The 13,868-nt window shown below is 42.9% G+C and overlaps 1 protein-coding gene and 1 non-coding gene across 2 annotated transcripts in view; both read right to left on the reverse strand.

Moving 5' to 3' along the window:
• LOC128298860 (uncharacterized) overlaps positions 1 to 13,868 on the reverse strand; it is a 121,027-nt gene that overhangs the window by 35,198 nt on the left and 71,961 nt on the right. The gene's annotated exons all lie outside the window — the stretch shown is intronic.
• Positions 3,388 to 3,459, reverse strand: Trnap-cgg (transfer RNA proline (anticodon CGG)). Its single transcript has one exon. It is a non-coding gene; the product is annotated as a tRNA-Pro (tRNA).

The raw sequence follows: 13,868 nt of genomic DNA on the forward strand, positions 1-13,868 counted from the left end.
AGCACCAAAGAAGAAAGCCCGCATGCTTACCGGGTCCTCCACCACGCAAAACAAATTCTGAGAAGTGGGAATTGTTTCGCGCTATCGCTCGAAGGCTGCAAGTTTAATCATGCGTTAAGGTGATTATGGGCCGAAAGTTCAGTTCCGAACTAATCTGATTGACGAAGGAACAAAATATGGCCGGGCGGGCGTATGATTTTTTCACACCGAATATAAAGCAGCTGACGTGAACTGCAGCGCTTAATCATACGCATAAATATTTGATAAAAGCCCAAATTCAAATAGGGGACAAACAGTGAAAGCAACCGTAACTCTTGTATGCTGGTCTATTTTATGAAGCTGATTTGTTTTAGTAACGAGCGTAAATGTGACAATATTTCAACTCAATGACCCACGATTGGAGCAAGCTTGGCATGGTTTTATAATAAAAGTTGGTATTATAATTATTTGATAACTTCATCAGTATTTAGAGATATGTTCCAGATGCCTTGATGTCCCAGTTTTAGTACAGTTAAGAATAAGAAATAAAAAAATTGTGAAGACCATCGAGAAGGTAGTAGAATGATGACCTAATTAAATCGAAGCAAAGGCTCAGGCTCCCTCTATACCTGTATAGGCCTCCATAGGCTTTGCAGTTGGAGAAGAAACGAGGTGGACTCTTTCAATTTATAGATGGCTTTAATGCTTCAACAAAAACAGACTGAGTAAATGAATTGAGGATTTAAGATATCTTCAAGGACCTCTTACTCTGGACGATTTGAAGGGCTTTTTAAACAAATCAAAAACCTCGGAGTCGTGCTAGAAATATGATGTATTTAATCCATTTTCTTTTCAAGACCTGTAGGAAGGACGACTTATGTCATTACAGTCCTGAAAGAGCATACACCTTATAGACCTCATTCTCAACGAGTCAGCGCTCACATGAGTCTTGATGTACTTAAACTTGCGTACTGTCACTATTAATCTGAACTCCTACTGAAAAGATCCTTATTGGTCGCATGCAGAGTAAACGTGAAGGACCTTCGCTAGGTATTCCACCAGACAAACGAGAAAAGCTGTCATACACTAAGCCCATCACTCTTGTGACCATTTCTCTGTAAATACCTGTCATGACCCTATCGAAGTACTCCATGTCGACCCACATCGATGGGTCCCATAGTGCCTGTATTTGAGCTGTTTAACTCCTTAATAAGTGTTCTCACATATGCGAATATCTTGACATCTCTAAATAGCTTCTTTTCCTAATTTTCGCAATCTTAGACTATTTTTCTTTGCCAAATCTTTACTCTTTTGTCTTTAATCGTTAAGTAAGATAAGGCTAATCTTGACAAAACCTTCACACATAGTAAATTTAATTAAAAATAAACAATGAAGAACTCGACAGATGTTTTAGTTAGACTGAAGAGTACACTCCATTCCTTCACACACTGTACATTGTTGTATAGAAGAAAAAAAAACTACTTTAGGCAGTTTATCGCTCGCTGTGTTGAGGGAACATAAAACAGCGGGCATCATAAATCATACCCACCCAATGGAAAAGGTGAGTCAGAACTGTGAAATAGCTCCTGTCATTGAATAAAAAGACACAACCATTCACGTGCTGACGGTGTACTCGGATCGAGGTGTCGTTAACAGTGCGAAAAAAAAAACATGTACCTTACATCACAACACACTCTGGAAGATGAAAATTTTAATACAAGAAAGAAATCACAAACTTGCGACGGTCGTAAAACGCGGCCCAATAGTGATTGTACTAGCTACAATCATAAATGCCAAATTAATAAAATTTTCAAACTACAATCTGTTTTGAGAAAACCCGTGTTCGTACCGACCGTGGAACGAATCCTCCCGATTCCCGAGACCCAGCAGAGAGCGTTCTCTGTGAAGGATGTGAAGGAAAAAAAAAAGACGAGAAAGAACCAAAAGAGTACTCAAAACGGTAAGCTCATTTTCCAACTGGCATGTTTGAAACACTATTTCCATCGCATTACACAATGCGCAGGAAGCGCTCCGGTACGCACGTAAGGGCAAAACCGGAGGAAAAAGAAAACAAATGTTTTATATCCATCATTAACTGTCAAACTGCTCTGTGGCTGCTGGGATGCCGGTATATCGGACGCTGCTTGCTCTTCGGGCAAATAAAAGGACGGTGTGCAGATCGAGCCCGAACACGGGGCTTCACTGGCAAACAACGAGAAGATTCCTCTCTCGAGCGCGCATTCAACTGTGCAGTGAAAAGATGAAATCTTTCAAAAGCGTTGTAATGCGGGCCTGCGTGTGTGTGTGTGTGTGTGTGTGTGTGTGTGTGTGCGTATTTTCCGCTTATTTTTCTGATACCCAATGGGCAATAAAATGTTTTACAATAATTCTCACTTTCAGCTTCGGCGAGGCCGGCCTTAAGGGTGCGTTTTATATTGCCATGGGTACACAGGGTTTGCACATCGAAATGCAAAAGGTGTAATAAAATTACTTTTATTATCGAAACAGCACGTTGCTTTGTTCGAACGGCTGAGATGGAATGGGGAGTTCGCTTTTTTCTTTAGCTGCTTTTCGTTTTTGTTGCGTTTTTAAAATAAGCTTCTCTCACTCTCCCTATTTATTACGTACTAGTGGTGTGTTTCTGTTTTTTTTCTTCTTGCTTCTTGCTATCAAGCAGAGCATGAAAAGCGAACATTGGAAGAATTTGATGATGGGTTTCTGCTTTACACTATCTCGTCAGTATGGCCACGAAAGCGCCTCGTTCCCGTAACCACGAAACAGGGAACCATCAATCTGAACCACGGTTGTCCACGGTTTTGCCTTATCGATGACGCAGAGCGCAATGATAACGATGCCACGGTTAAGGGACTGTAAAGAATCCCCCTGGGGAGGTGAGCAGTTGCTGAAGATGGGAAGGCAAAACAGTACCACCACCGACCAATTCCTTTCATCGCAGAGAGTGTATTTTTTTTTGTTTGTTTGCTGTTTGATTGGAAGACACATCAAATTCCCCAAGGAGCTGCGAGGTTTTCTAGCTCCTTTGCGCTGCGGTCCTTTCTGTTTCTGCTCAATAATCGGACCGGACGAGCCTCCTTCATTTCAAGCCCCCTTCGCTATACTCTTGGGAAGTGTTGCGAGCACATGGAAGGAATCAAATAATCTGGCAATCGTATTGGTTTCCTTTTTTTTCTGTGTGCGCGCCCGCCACCACATACAGTTTCGCCGTCCATCGCGAAGAAACCGAATCGATGACAATTTCTTCAGCGGTTTCGGTTCCCGTTTGATGTGTCTGTTTGGCAATAAATATTGTTCTGAGCACCGCGGTTGATTGCAAAAAAAAAAAACCGTTGGTTGGGTTGCGGCGCGTTTCTTTGAAGTAAAACAGCAGAAAAAAATATTACACAACGAGGGCTCGTCCGGGAATTGAACCCGGGACCTCTCGCACCCGAAGCGAGAATCATACCCCTAGACCAACGAGCCAGCTGACAGTGTGGGTGCTGTCGACACAGTTTCCCATGCGTAGCGTAATGCACCTGTCAATAAATGCATTATCTGTTTCAAAGGCTCAATTGCAATGCTGCAATGGTTTTGTTTTCTTTGGCCTACACTTATTTAACACTGGTTTACCCCATTTTCATTCATTGAATTTTGATTGTAAAATGTTCGGCAATGCATAATTTCGGCGACGGATTGTTCCATAATATGAACTAAAAAAATGTTTCATATGTTTTAAGACTTTAGAGAAGTCCTTTTAAGAAAAACTTTTTGAATCTTTTTCCCCATAAACATATTCTTCTTCCAAAACAATCAATCACATTTAAAATCAAACATTAATTCGATAGTATTCCTGTTGGCAAATGTCAATTAGAGAGCGAGGATTTTATTTTCTTGTATAATCAATATTATATGCTAGTCCTACGACACTGAACACATATATTTTGAAAATCAAAGCCTTCGTTCATTAAAGCTGATATATAATTTCCCCGTGAGGTAATTTTTCTACAACATTAATCAAATGAAATTTATGGCATTTGGCAAAAAAAAACAACAATATTTACAGATTTGTTTGAATCCCAAAAGTCTGTGTGCAAAAGGGACAAATTGTTTCACATTCCATAAGCACACACACAAACACACATTAGGATTAGCTTTGTTTTTTTTTTTTGCTTTTGTACATTTCTGAAAGGTAAATCTCCACCTGGAACGCAACCTGTGGCACCGGCAATGACATGACAGGAAATATCTCCCCAGAGAGAAGGCCGAAACAAAATGCCGCCATGAGTTTTATTTTACGACTATCTCCCACCGGGAGTGAATTTTCCGCCCAGCCATGCTACCGAATTCCGAAAAATTGGTTGAGCCTTTTCATCAATCGACAAGCGTGAGATTTTATTTGCCATTTTGACATTAACGTTCTTGTCACAACACCGTGACGACGCACGTTTCAGTGCATGCATTCCTTTCAACATTTTCGTGTTTCTGGAGCTGCACGCTTACCTTAACAGCTGAAATAAGACAAATTGTGCTGTTTTGCTGATGTTGTTTTTTTCCCTTCTTCTCTCGTGTACACCATAAATAGGCAAGTTTCGTTACATGCTTTCCTGTACATCTCGCGCTCGGGGTTCACAGATTTGTTTGTTTTTCCACAAAATTGAAATTTCTTGAAGTTATTTCAGATTATTTGTTTCTCCTTTTTCTCGCTACCGAAAAACGAACGACTCTTTGAACAAGTTTTGTTTTTCACGAACCTGCTGGAACAGCGAATGGTGAGCCCCGTGCTATGTACACACCCACCCGACACTAACGTTGTGCGACCTGACCTGCCATAAAATCTGCATATGAGTGGCTTTCAAGTTTACGAAACGTTGTGAAATTCTAACCAAACACGGAGCATCGCATTTCTCCGCTCGATTCTGTTGTTCGTTTGCTTGTCTGAAATGCTTTTCTGGCCGTGCGATAGCACAGAACAGTTAGAGAACGGTTTCGGAATATTGCCAACAATTAAACCCTGATTAGGTACCGGTGTAATTTGGCCGCTCGTTGTCTTAGAACTTCTGGGGCCGAAAAAAGCCGGTGGAGCCTTGCCGGACCGGTTGGAAAATGTCCCTAAGGGTACATTAGACGGCACCGGCTTGCTTCATGGCAAGCAATCGAACCAGATAAGATGATGCTGGACAGGGTACAAGACACCACCCGGTACGTTAACGAGACACCCCAACACAAGCTGCGTCTGAAGGACATGCTGTGCCCCGGGGGGTAGCGGGCCATTGCCGGCCAAGCCTCGAACACACTCACACTGCTCATGGACAGCTTTTGCTTGGCGCTGAAGTTTGCCCTTTAAAGGCGTACAAATAATTAAAACTTAATTCCTTACCCCAACCGGTGTCCGGGAGCTCTTGCCGGGCGAAACTAAGCGGAAACTATCATCAGCTCGAACGACCTAATAAATTCAATTAAACAACGATCAAGCCCCCCCCGTCCGACTGGATGCCTGCGAAAACGGCATCTTCCCGGCACTATTGGAACTGTCCGGATCGTGTTTGAAAACACTGAACCGAACTCGGAAAGCCACCCCGTGTGTGAGAGAATGGGCAGGTTGTCATCGTCACCGTGCCCGGCGCGCTGTACGACAGCCAGGCAGGAACTGTAATTGAAATAAATAATAAATAATTGTTCTAAAACATCTCACCGAGGGTATGCACTGCCCTAACTGGAGGACTGGTGATCGTGAGGCTCGTGATATGTCAGAATTGCTCACATTCCGCGTCTGTTGGTCGGTGAGCAATCAGCGGGCGATTGCCTCACGCCGCGGTCCCTTACGGGCGCGAGACCGGCCGAGATGAAGTAGCTCCATTGGAAGCTTCTTTGTCGCTAGTGCTAAGGTGCGGTTCGTTTGAGTTTGTCAACCGTTTTGAAGGTTTTCCGTGTGTGTGCGAAGGCTTTATTTCCATTTGTACTTACTTGTTTGTCTGTTGATAATTCCGGACCTGAACGGGAATGAAACATTGTTAAAAAAGAGGTTAGAAAGGAATTAGATACTCTAAACATTAAAATGTTAAAAATAAAATCAGAAAAAACAACCGAAAGGCACATTTTTAAGGCCATTCAATCAAAATAAAATCCCTACAGAAAAAAAACAATGTTACAAAAATGAAAGAAGATACAAACGTGAAGCGTAATGTAACGACCGAAATCTGCGCCCTCCTCCCTCTAGGCCCGGAAATTACCATCATCAGAGTTGGTATGGTTGGCAGTATGCAAAATAAAAATAACGATAAAACGCTCTGCATTAAATAATAAAATGCGGCCATCTTTCCGTGTTTTAAACGCTATCCTGTCCCCTGTATCCCGTTGGAAATGATTTCCTGTTTCGGGCATGGAACGAATTTCCGTCTCTCTCTGTGTGTGTGCGTGTCTTTAATAGTATTATTTTCTTTTGTACTTTCAATGGCAAGCGAGTCAGGAAGATCGTTTTATTAATTTGATTTGAAGATAGTTCATTACGGCATCTCGCACCTCTCCCGAGGGAAGCACGGGGAACACATCTCCGAACGCATCAATGTAAACGACGGTTTGAGTTGAAGGAAATACACATAAACAGCTTAATCCTCCCAGGAGGACTATGGGCGCTCAAAAATGTTCCAATAAAAGCAGGCAAACGATAACGAGCCTCACGATGTGATGTTTGTAGCACGCGTAACCGTTGGTAACTTAGTCTCATGACGTACTTGCTGCGATTAACAAGTGTAGTTTACCCTACAGGAATGCTGAAACCATTCCACGGTATGGGAAAATGATTCTTTGAAAAGTTTACGCCGCCGTCTGCCGGCGAGAAGTCTATTCAACGAGCCGAGTTCTTCGATCCTGAGCATCAAGCGTGTACGAGTGGTTAACGATCTTGTTAGTGATAGTTATTTTTCCGCACGAGTCACTTCCCCGGCAGTGGAGTCGCATGACACTAAGGAGGAAGTTTCGCTATTCCTGCCTACCTATCGGTGTATGATGAGGCTGAGGAGTGTGAAAAAGATGTACGTCAGAGAGCATCATTTCCGAAACCAATAAACAATTTAGCTTAAAGTTATTTGAACATGATATGTTTATGCTTTTCCTTGAATTAAATAAACACATGTTTATGTATCAAAAATTTGGATGTAGTGAATGTAGACGAACACTGTGTCTTTTTCCATTAAAACATAAAAAACCTTCAAGTTTACTCAAATTGAGATCTCATTTCAGAGAATTTAAGTCCTTAGTTTAAGTTTGAAATAAATCAAGAAGAATTCTTACTAAGTTTGTGTAATTGTTGGAAGGAAAACTGAAGGATAACTTGTTGGACAACTTACTTGCGTGCTTTGTCATGCGTAAAGAGGTAGGAACTCATTATGATTGCTCCATTTCTAATAGACATCTTACATTCCTGACCCTTTTCATAAATATGGGTTTTCGAAGCTCAAGTCGTATAAATCATTATTTTCCCCTCAGCTCAGCGCATTCCACGCAACTGAGCTGATCGTATCAATGCTAAAGGAGTAGCTGAACATGGTACCTACTGTTGGAATTTGAAATCGTTGCCACTTCCCCATGCTCGGGCACTGTTTAACACGAGCACACGCTGACCATTTATCTTTAGCAATTTTATCCCAAGACCCTGCGAGCCGTGGCAACGCACAGCGCTTGACATTCGTTACCGTTCCGTAGGTTATGGTTTTGTATTATTATGCAATTTTTATGGTCTTTCGAACACACGGATCCCTTTTCCTGCCCGCTTTGCCGTCCACCCTCTGGAACCGTTTGAAGCATTGAACGAATAACGAAAAGTCTGCACGTCTGCACGTATCCCGAAACCATGGCAACGAAACTACCAGCTGACGACGACAACCGACACACACACACAAGCGTGAGGGGTTTCCTCCAACCTTCATGAAACAGAAAACCGGTGAGAAACATTGTTTGGGCAGCAATACGGGTGCTTTAGAAGCACCGAAGAGGCAAAAAAACATGCGCTAGAACCCGGGGCTCAGTCAGCTGTCATCGGGTGAAGTACAGCGCCGAAAGAACCATCTCGCGAATGATGAAAAACGACATGCGAAAATTCTTCCACTGGAATTACATAATCAAACCGGTTCGCTCGGCGCTCACATGTCCCGAAATATTGGATCCCCCCCTCCTCCCGATTCAGCTGGAACTGGGAAGTGGTTTTGGCCTGCCGACTTGCCGTTCTGCCCAACATCTTTCAGGTGCCTCAATCTCAAGAACCGCTCGGCTCGCAGCCCAAAAAACAAAGCCCAAAGAAGTCACGTTCGGAGAGGTTCTGCTCTCAAGGAGTTTCGGAGGGATTGAGGTCCACCGAATCGCAAACCAAACGCAGCCGTCAAATGACCGAAATTTCAACCCAAAAACGGCACAGCTGGATATGGTGGATCTCGGCGTTCTTTCCGTTCCACGGAGTTCTTTTTTTTTGGTTGCTGTTGTTGTGACCACATTTGTTTGTGCTCCAAACCCGGAGCTCCCTTTTCGCTGAAAGCATAAAATTTATGCGCAGTTCTCGCGGTAACCTACAGCGTTGAGTAGGGTACGTGAGGCCGCGTGTGTGTTGTGTGTATCGAAGCAGTAAGCGAACCACACGAACAGCAAAAAAAAGCAGACAGAAAAAAAAGCACACAGCAAACCTAGAAGAAGTGCCCGGATTCCCATTCGTCGTCGTCAACAGTAATATAATGTGCACCGAAACCATTTCTGGCAGCAGCCATATGCTGTAACGGTACGCGCTGGTTTGTGGTGTGATTTTTCCCCCACCCATCCATCCTTACAGTGGTTTTTTGGAAAATTTGGAACTGGATCGCAGTGCGGCGAGGCACACAGTCAGAGCTAGAGCATAGGTAAGTTGAGCTAAAATTGCAAAAGACACACAAAAAAAAAGCAAAACCTCCACCTTTGACATTGACTAAATGTTGCCCCGCGGGGTGGTTTATTTTTCGGTGGCTGCCGGATTACGTTTTGTATGAAAATCACTGCCCGGTACGGTGTCTTCCTTTGGGGGATGATGAGGAACCTGATGAGAGGGGGAGATGAGGTATTATGGTTCAAGCATAAATATTTCATGTGGACAAATTTAGGTGCCCAAAAAAGAAACGGCGGTTTGACAGTTGGTGCCGGAGGAAAATGCGCGGGATTTTTGTTTTTTTTTTGGTTTCATTCAAATGTCGTATGTATGTAAGTGAAGTGTTTTAAAATGGGGATTAAGGGCGCTCTGGCAAGGGCCGTTGTGCAGTGGATCGGCTGACGGTAGGGTTTAATTATTCACTTAACTGAGTAGATTAAAATTATTCTATTCATAATAGAATTATACGGTTTATGCGTTGAATAAATGTATTCCTATTCCATGAATGCCCTGAACTGAATACTAAATTTATCGCCGTTGCCCTTTTCTATTGCCTTTTTTTAAAGCATAAAACATTTTTGTCTAAATTAACTTATTAATAGAAATTTTCAACCGTGCCTTACGATTCTCTAAACTTATTTTCGAGAGCTGCTTCGCAGGCTAATTTTATTGCCATTCTTCAACTTTCATCTATCAGCATTATTCTTGAGCCGTTGACAGCTAATTAAATGTTGTTTTGATGTTGTTCTGGTGGACAATAATAACTTCCCTTCGCTGACACTTCGCACATCGCAGCAACCAGGAATGATCGATCGCACATGATTGCACAGTGTGCCATGCTCGATGCGAAGCAACTGCGAAGGAAGAAATGTCCTCGAATGCCTCCTAACAAATGTTTACCGCCAATAAAACCACGCAGACCGCGGGTTATTCGGAGAGTTCGCCGTGTGACGCACATTCGATGCGGCACACACGAAAATAGAGCAAACCGATTAGCGAGTGTAATTTCATCCCCCCCTCTCGAAAAACCAGCCAGGTGGGTGGAAATGTCACTGGACGGAATGAAAACATTTGCCACGTCGCCGATGAGGATGTGCCGTGCTCGCACGCATCTGTGCTCGTGCTCGTGGAGGAGGCGGAAAATTGTTGTTTCTTTTCGAAACATTTCCGCATTTTCACGTTTGGACTAAGGTTTTTTTATTTGCCTTTGTGGACAGTAGTTTTCAGAGGTGGACAGTGAATGGATTAGCATTTACATGTGTCACAACCGTGTAGTAACGTCACGTCGGCAGCAGAGGCACTGACCTGGTCAATCTGGTGGGTTGTGTCACTACAGAAAGGGCAAGATTAATGCAGCTCACCCGGTTTACTTGCAGGATTTTCAACTCTTCGCTATGACGATCACTGAGCAAAACCATCTTCGGCAAACAACTGTGACGTCACGTCATTTTTTATTGAATTTTATTAACTTCCTCGCATTTTTTTATCTTTTTCCTTAATTTTGTAAGATAATTTAATTTTTTTAATATTTTTGAATAATTACATTTAGATGGACAATGTTTCATAATTGCCTACGACGCTTTTGTTCGACGAATTCTGCTTCCTAGAAAATTGGTTCAGTATGCCAAGAATCGTATTAATCCACTCATTAATCATACCAACTAAAACATTCATTTACGATTAAGAGTCCACATTTGCAAATCAAAACCATCATCAGGTAGGTCAGTTACTCAGTCACACGTTCTGTTCTGTAAATATGCGGTGCTGCATCACCACCGATAATCCTTCCATTTTGTGTCACAACAGTGAGAAGCGAAAATGCGTTTTCTTTCGCTCCCGTATCGCAGCAAGACATGAGAGCGACGATGAACCCAAAACGAACAGTTGTGCAACGATAAATAACCATCCTGCTGCTGCTCCCGGATGATGTACGAGCTTGTTGTAGATGCACACAAAAATAGCTCTTTGCCGACGATTTGCAAAAAACAGTAAACCATACAAACGCAAAACAAAATCTACCCACCAGCACGTAAATGCTGGTAACAAACGAATCTACCCGCTCGACGACGACGGCAAGGAGCGAGGAGGGCGTTGAATTTCAACCTGCACAACCCATTCGGTGCATCGTGCAGCTTTGTGTTCGCTTGTTGCCTTCGTACTGCTGTTGCATCGCTTTTTTGTTTTGTCGATCTTGCAACTTCGCCGCCAGCCACCTTCCAGTTATTGGATCGAATTTCCGTACGTTCCCGCCATCATCCCGCGGGCACCGGGGTGGCACAGGAAGTAACATCCGTTCGCTGGATCGAGCAAACTCGCCGAGTGCTATTTATAAATTTCGATCAAAAAAAAAGTGCAAACGAACGATACGAAATCAAAACAACGGTGTCCAGTGTTACATGTCCCGGTTCGGAACCTGGGGTGGACGGACGGGGAGGTGGTCTGGGGTCCAGCTCTTCCCGAGTTGTGCGAACTTGACACTGAAAAATATCTACCGATGCAGTTATTGCACGGGGCCCCGACAGGCTGGCTGGCCAGTTTGCTTGCTTGTTTGTTTGTTTGTTTGTTTGTGCATCACCACTCGGTGGCGTGATAAGATGGGTTGAGTTTCTTCAAAATAAGTGACGAAGGTTTTGCGTTGCTGCCTGTAGAGCCCTTTTTATCGGTTTACGGTTGTTTTCGTAGGTTATCACACGAGCGACGACGAAGCGACACGCGCGTTTAACGTGAATGTTATCGCACGAAATCTAAATGTAATTTTAAGCGCATGCAAACAACCAACGCAATTTGCAACATCGATTGACTTGGCAAAAGTTGATGCTCGACTAGCTAATCGGCCCGGTTACAGGGCTATGCAACAGAATTCCGTTGTGCGTAAACTCAAAGATCTTTAAAAAGAGGTCTTCATCTCAATTGGTGAACGTTGATTTTATTTTATTTAGTTTAATAATTTGTCAAATTTCACATCTTTGGGGCTTTTTGAATATCTTGTGAAGAATTCTACTAGAAAACGCGTAGACAACTATTAAAAACATTCTCAAATTGCGCGTCTGTGGACGTCGATACGTGTAAAAAAATTCCATTTTGTAAAAACATAGTATGCATGGAAAAATAAATTGTTGGCGAGGGAATCATAGAAGGCGTTGAACGATAGCAGTTTAAAGAAGAGCTGTGATGCACTGAAAAAAATGATGCATGGGTGTTGGAAATAATGTTACCATGGAAACGTTATGCGTCACCTCCAACTTAAATTTGTATATTGAGATTTTCATTTATCCAAAACATTACAAAATAAAGGAAATTCGATTCTTTACAAGCGTAACTAAAGAACTTAAAATACGTACTGTTTTAAGAATTAATTTAAATACATTCCATGCATAAATAATTCAAATAGAACATGAATAACTCGATTAAAAGTGTATCTTACTCTAATGTGTACAGAATGCAAGTCTTGGGAGTGGAAATGTTAACGTGAGCCCTGCCTAACTGTACAACTGACACCTAACATTTTATCAGCAATGCTGGCTTGCGGCCAGAAATGATTGACCTCGAAATTAAACCAATTACAATTTCATCATTCATTGGAATTAGGAGTGGGGAAACTTTTTACAACATAAACATCTACAGTAAGTGGAAGAAGTTTGCCTGGTAGCTGGTAGCTTTTGCACGATGCAGTAGCAGTCAAAATGTACATTTGTCGTTGTTAGTTGAAATAGGAAAACTTTTCATCGAAATAACTCAATTTCTCCCCTCGCACTGTTTCTTGGCCGATGTTTGGCCGTGCTGCGAGAAATATTCTCGCAGTGATGAAACTATTTCAATTTTCCCTCCTTAGCCACAGTTTGTCATCGGAATTTGAGCGCTAGTCTGGTGATCTAGTGCCGACGAGAGTCGGTTTTTGCAGGAGATGAAAAACAATTGCCCAGCGCCACTCGGCTCCTGGCCGAAATAAACCAGTCCGGGTGTCCAATTCAATCCACAAAATGGCCACCAACTGAACGGTATGGGTTGGTTGCGTCCGTTCATTCGGATGGAAAAATAGTTTACCCACTGTGTGGTGTAGCCACAAAATCCGCAAACTTTTCTTGCACTTCCTACTGCGCGGGCTTACCATCATCAGGCGGAGAATAATGCGTCTGTCATCCCGCTTCCCGGGGCCACCGCCCCAAAAAGGCCCCCTTCATGATGAGGTTCCTTTCCCCGTTACGAAAGCGAGGAAAGTTTTAGCTCCGTCAATAAAACGCAGCCCCAGTGGCGGCTTCTGTCCCTTTCCCGGCAAGTCCGGTATGTTGGCGTAATAAGAGGCGGCACACATTCCTGGCGCAAATTTTATGTGCCATCAGTCACACCGAAAAACCATCGGCACACTGCAGCACCGTCGTAAACATCACACGCAGCAAAAGGCGGTGACAAGCCGGAGCAGCCAGAGCCCCGGAACTCATAAGACTCGGACATCCAGTACGGCGTGGTGATGCCGTTCTGTCAACACCGGGGTTCACCAGTGGTCGAAGATGAATGCAAGGACGAGCAGCGTCACAAAAAGGGCAAATGGTATTCAAAATTTCCTGCAATATGTATATTTTCCCTTCGCACACATACAGAAGGTCCTCGCTACGCATAAAATGCTCGAAATGAGCGAGGATGCCACGAGGAGCGCACGGCTTACATGCTCATTTGTAAGCATGTAAAGGTTTTATGGAACGAAAGCGTATAGCAGCAAAGGAATTTCATTTTACCTTTAACGATCCAAGGCCCTCGGTATGGGGTATTCGTTAGTTCATTCATTAACCGTTTATAATTAAATGCAAGCGTTTTGGCCTGATGAGGAAGACGTCAGTTTCAGGAGAACGTTTAAGGAAACGCATTTTTCGTATGATAAATTATGGATCTACATGGATGATAAAAGAGCTTCAGATGTATTTAAGTAAACATATTAATGTGTAATCTTTTAACAACTAAAAAGCTTATTATTCCTCGCAAATGCTAGCAGAAGAATAACTCTAAAAATATT

The sequence above is a fragment of the Anopheles moucheti genome, chromosome 2 (genome assembly GCF_943734755.1).
Source record: "Anopheles moucheti chromosome 2, idAnoMoucSN_F20_07, whole genome shotgun sequence".
Classification (NCBI taxonomy): Eukaryota; Metazoa; Arthropoda; class Insecta; order Diptera; family Culicidae; genus Anopheles; species Anopheles moucheti.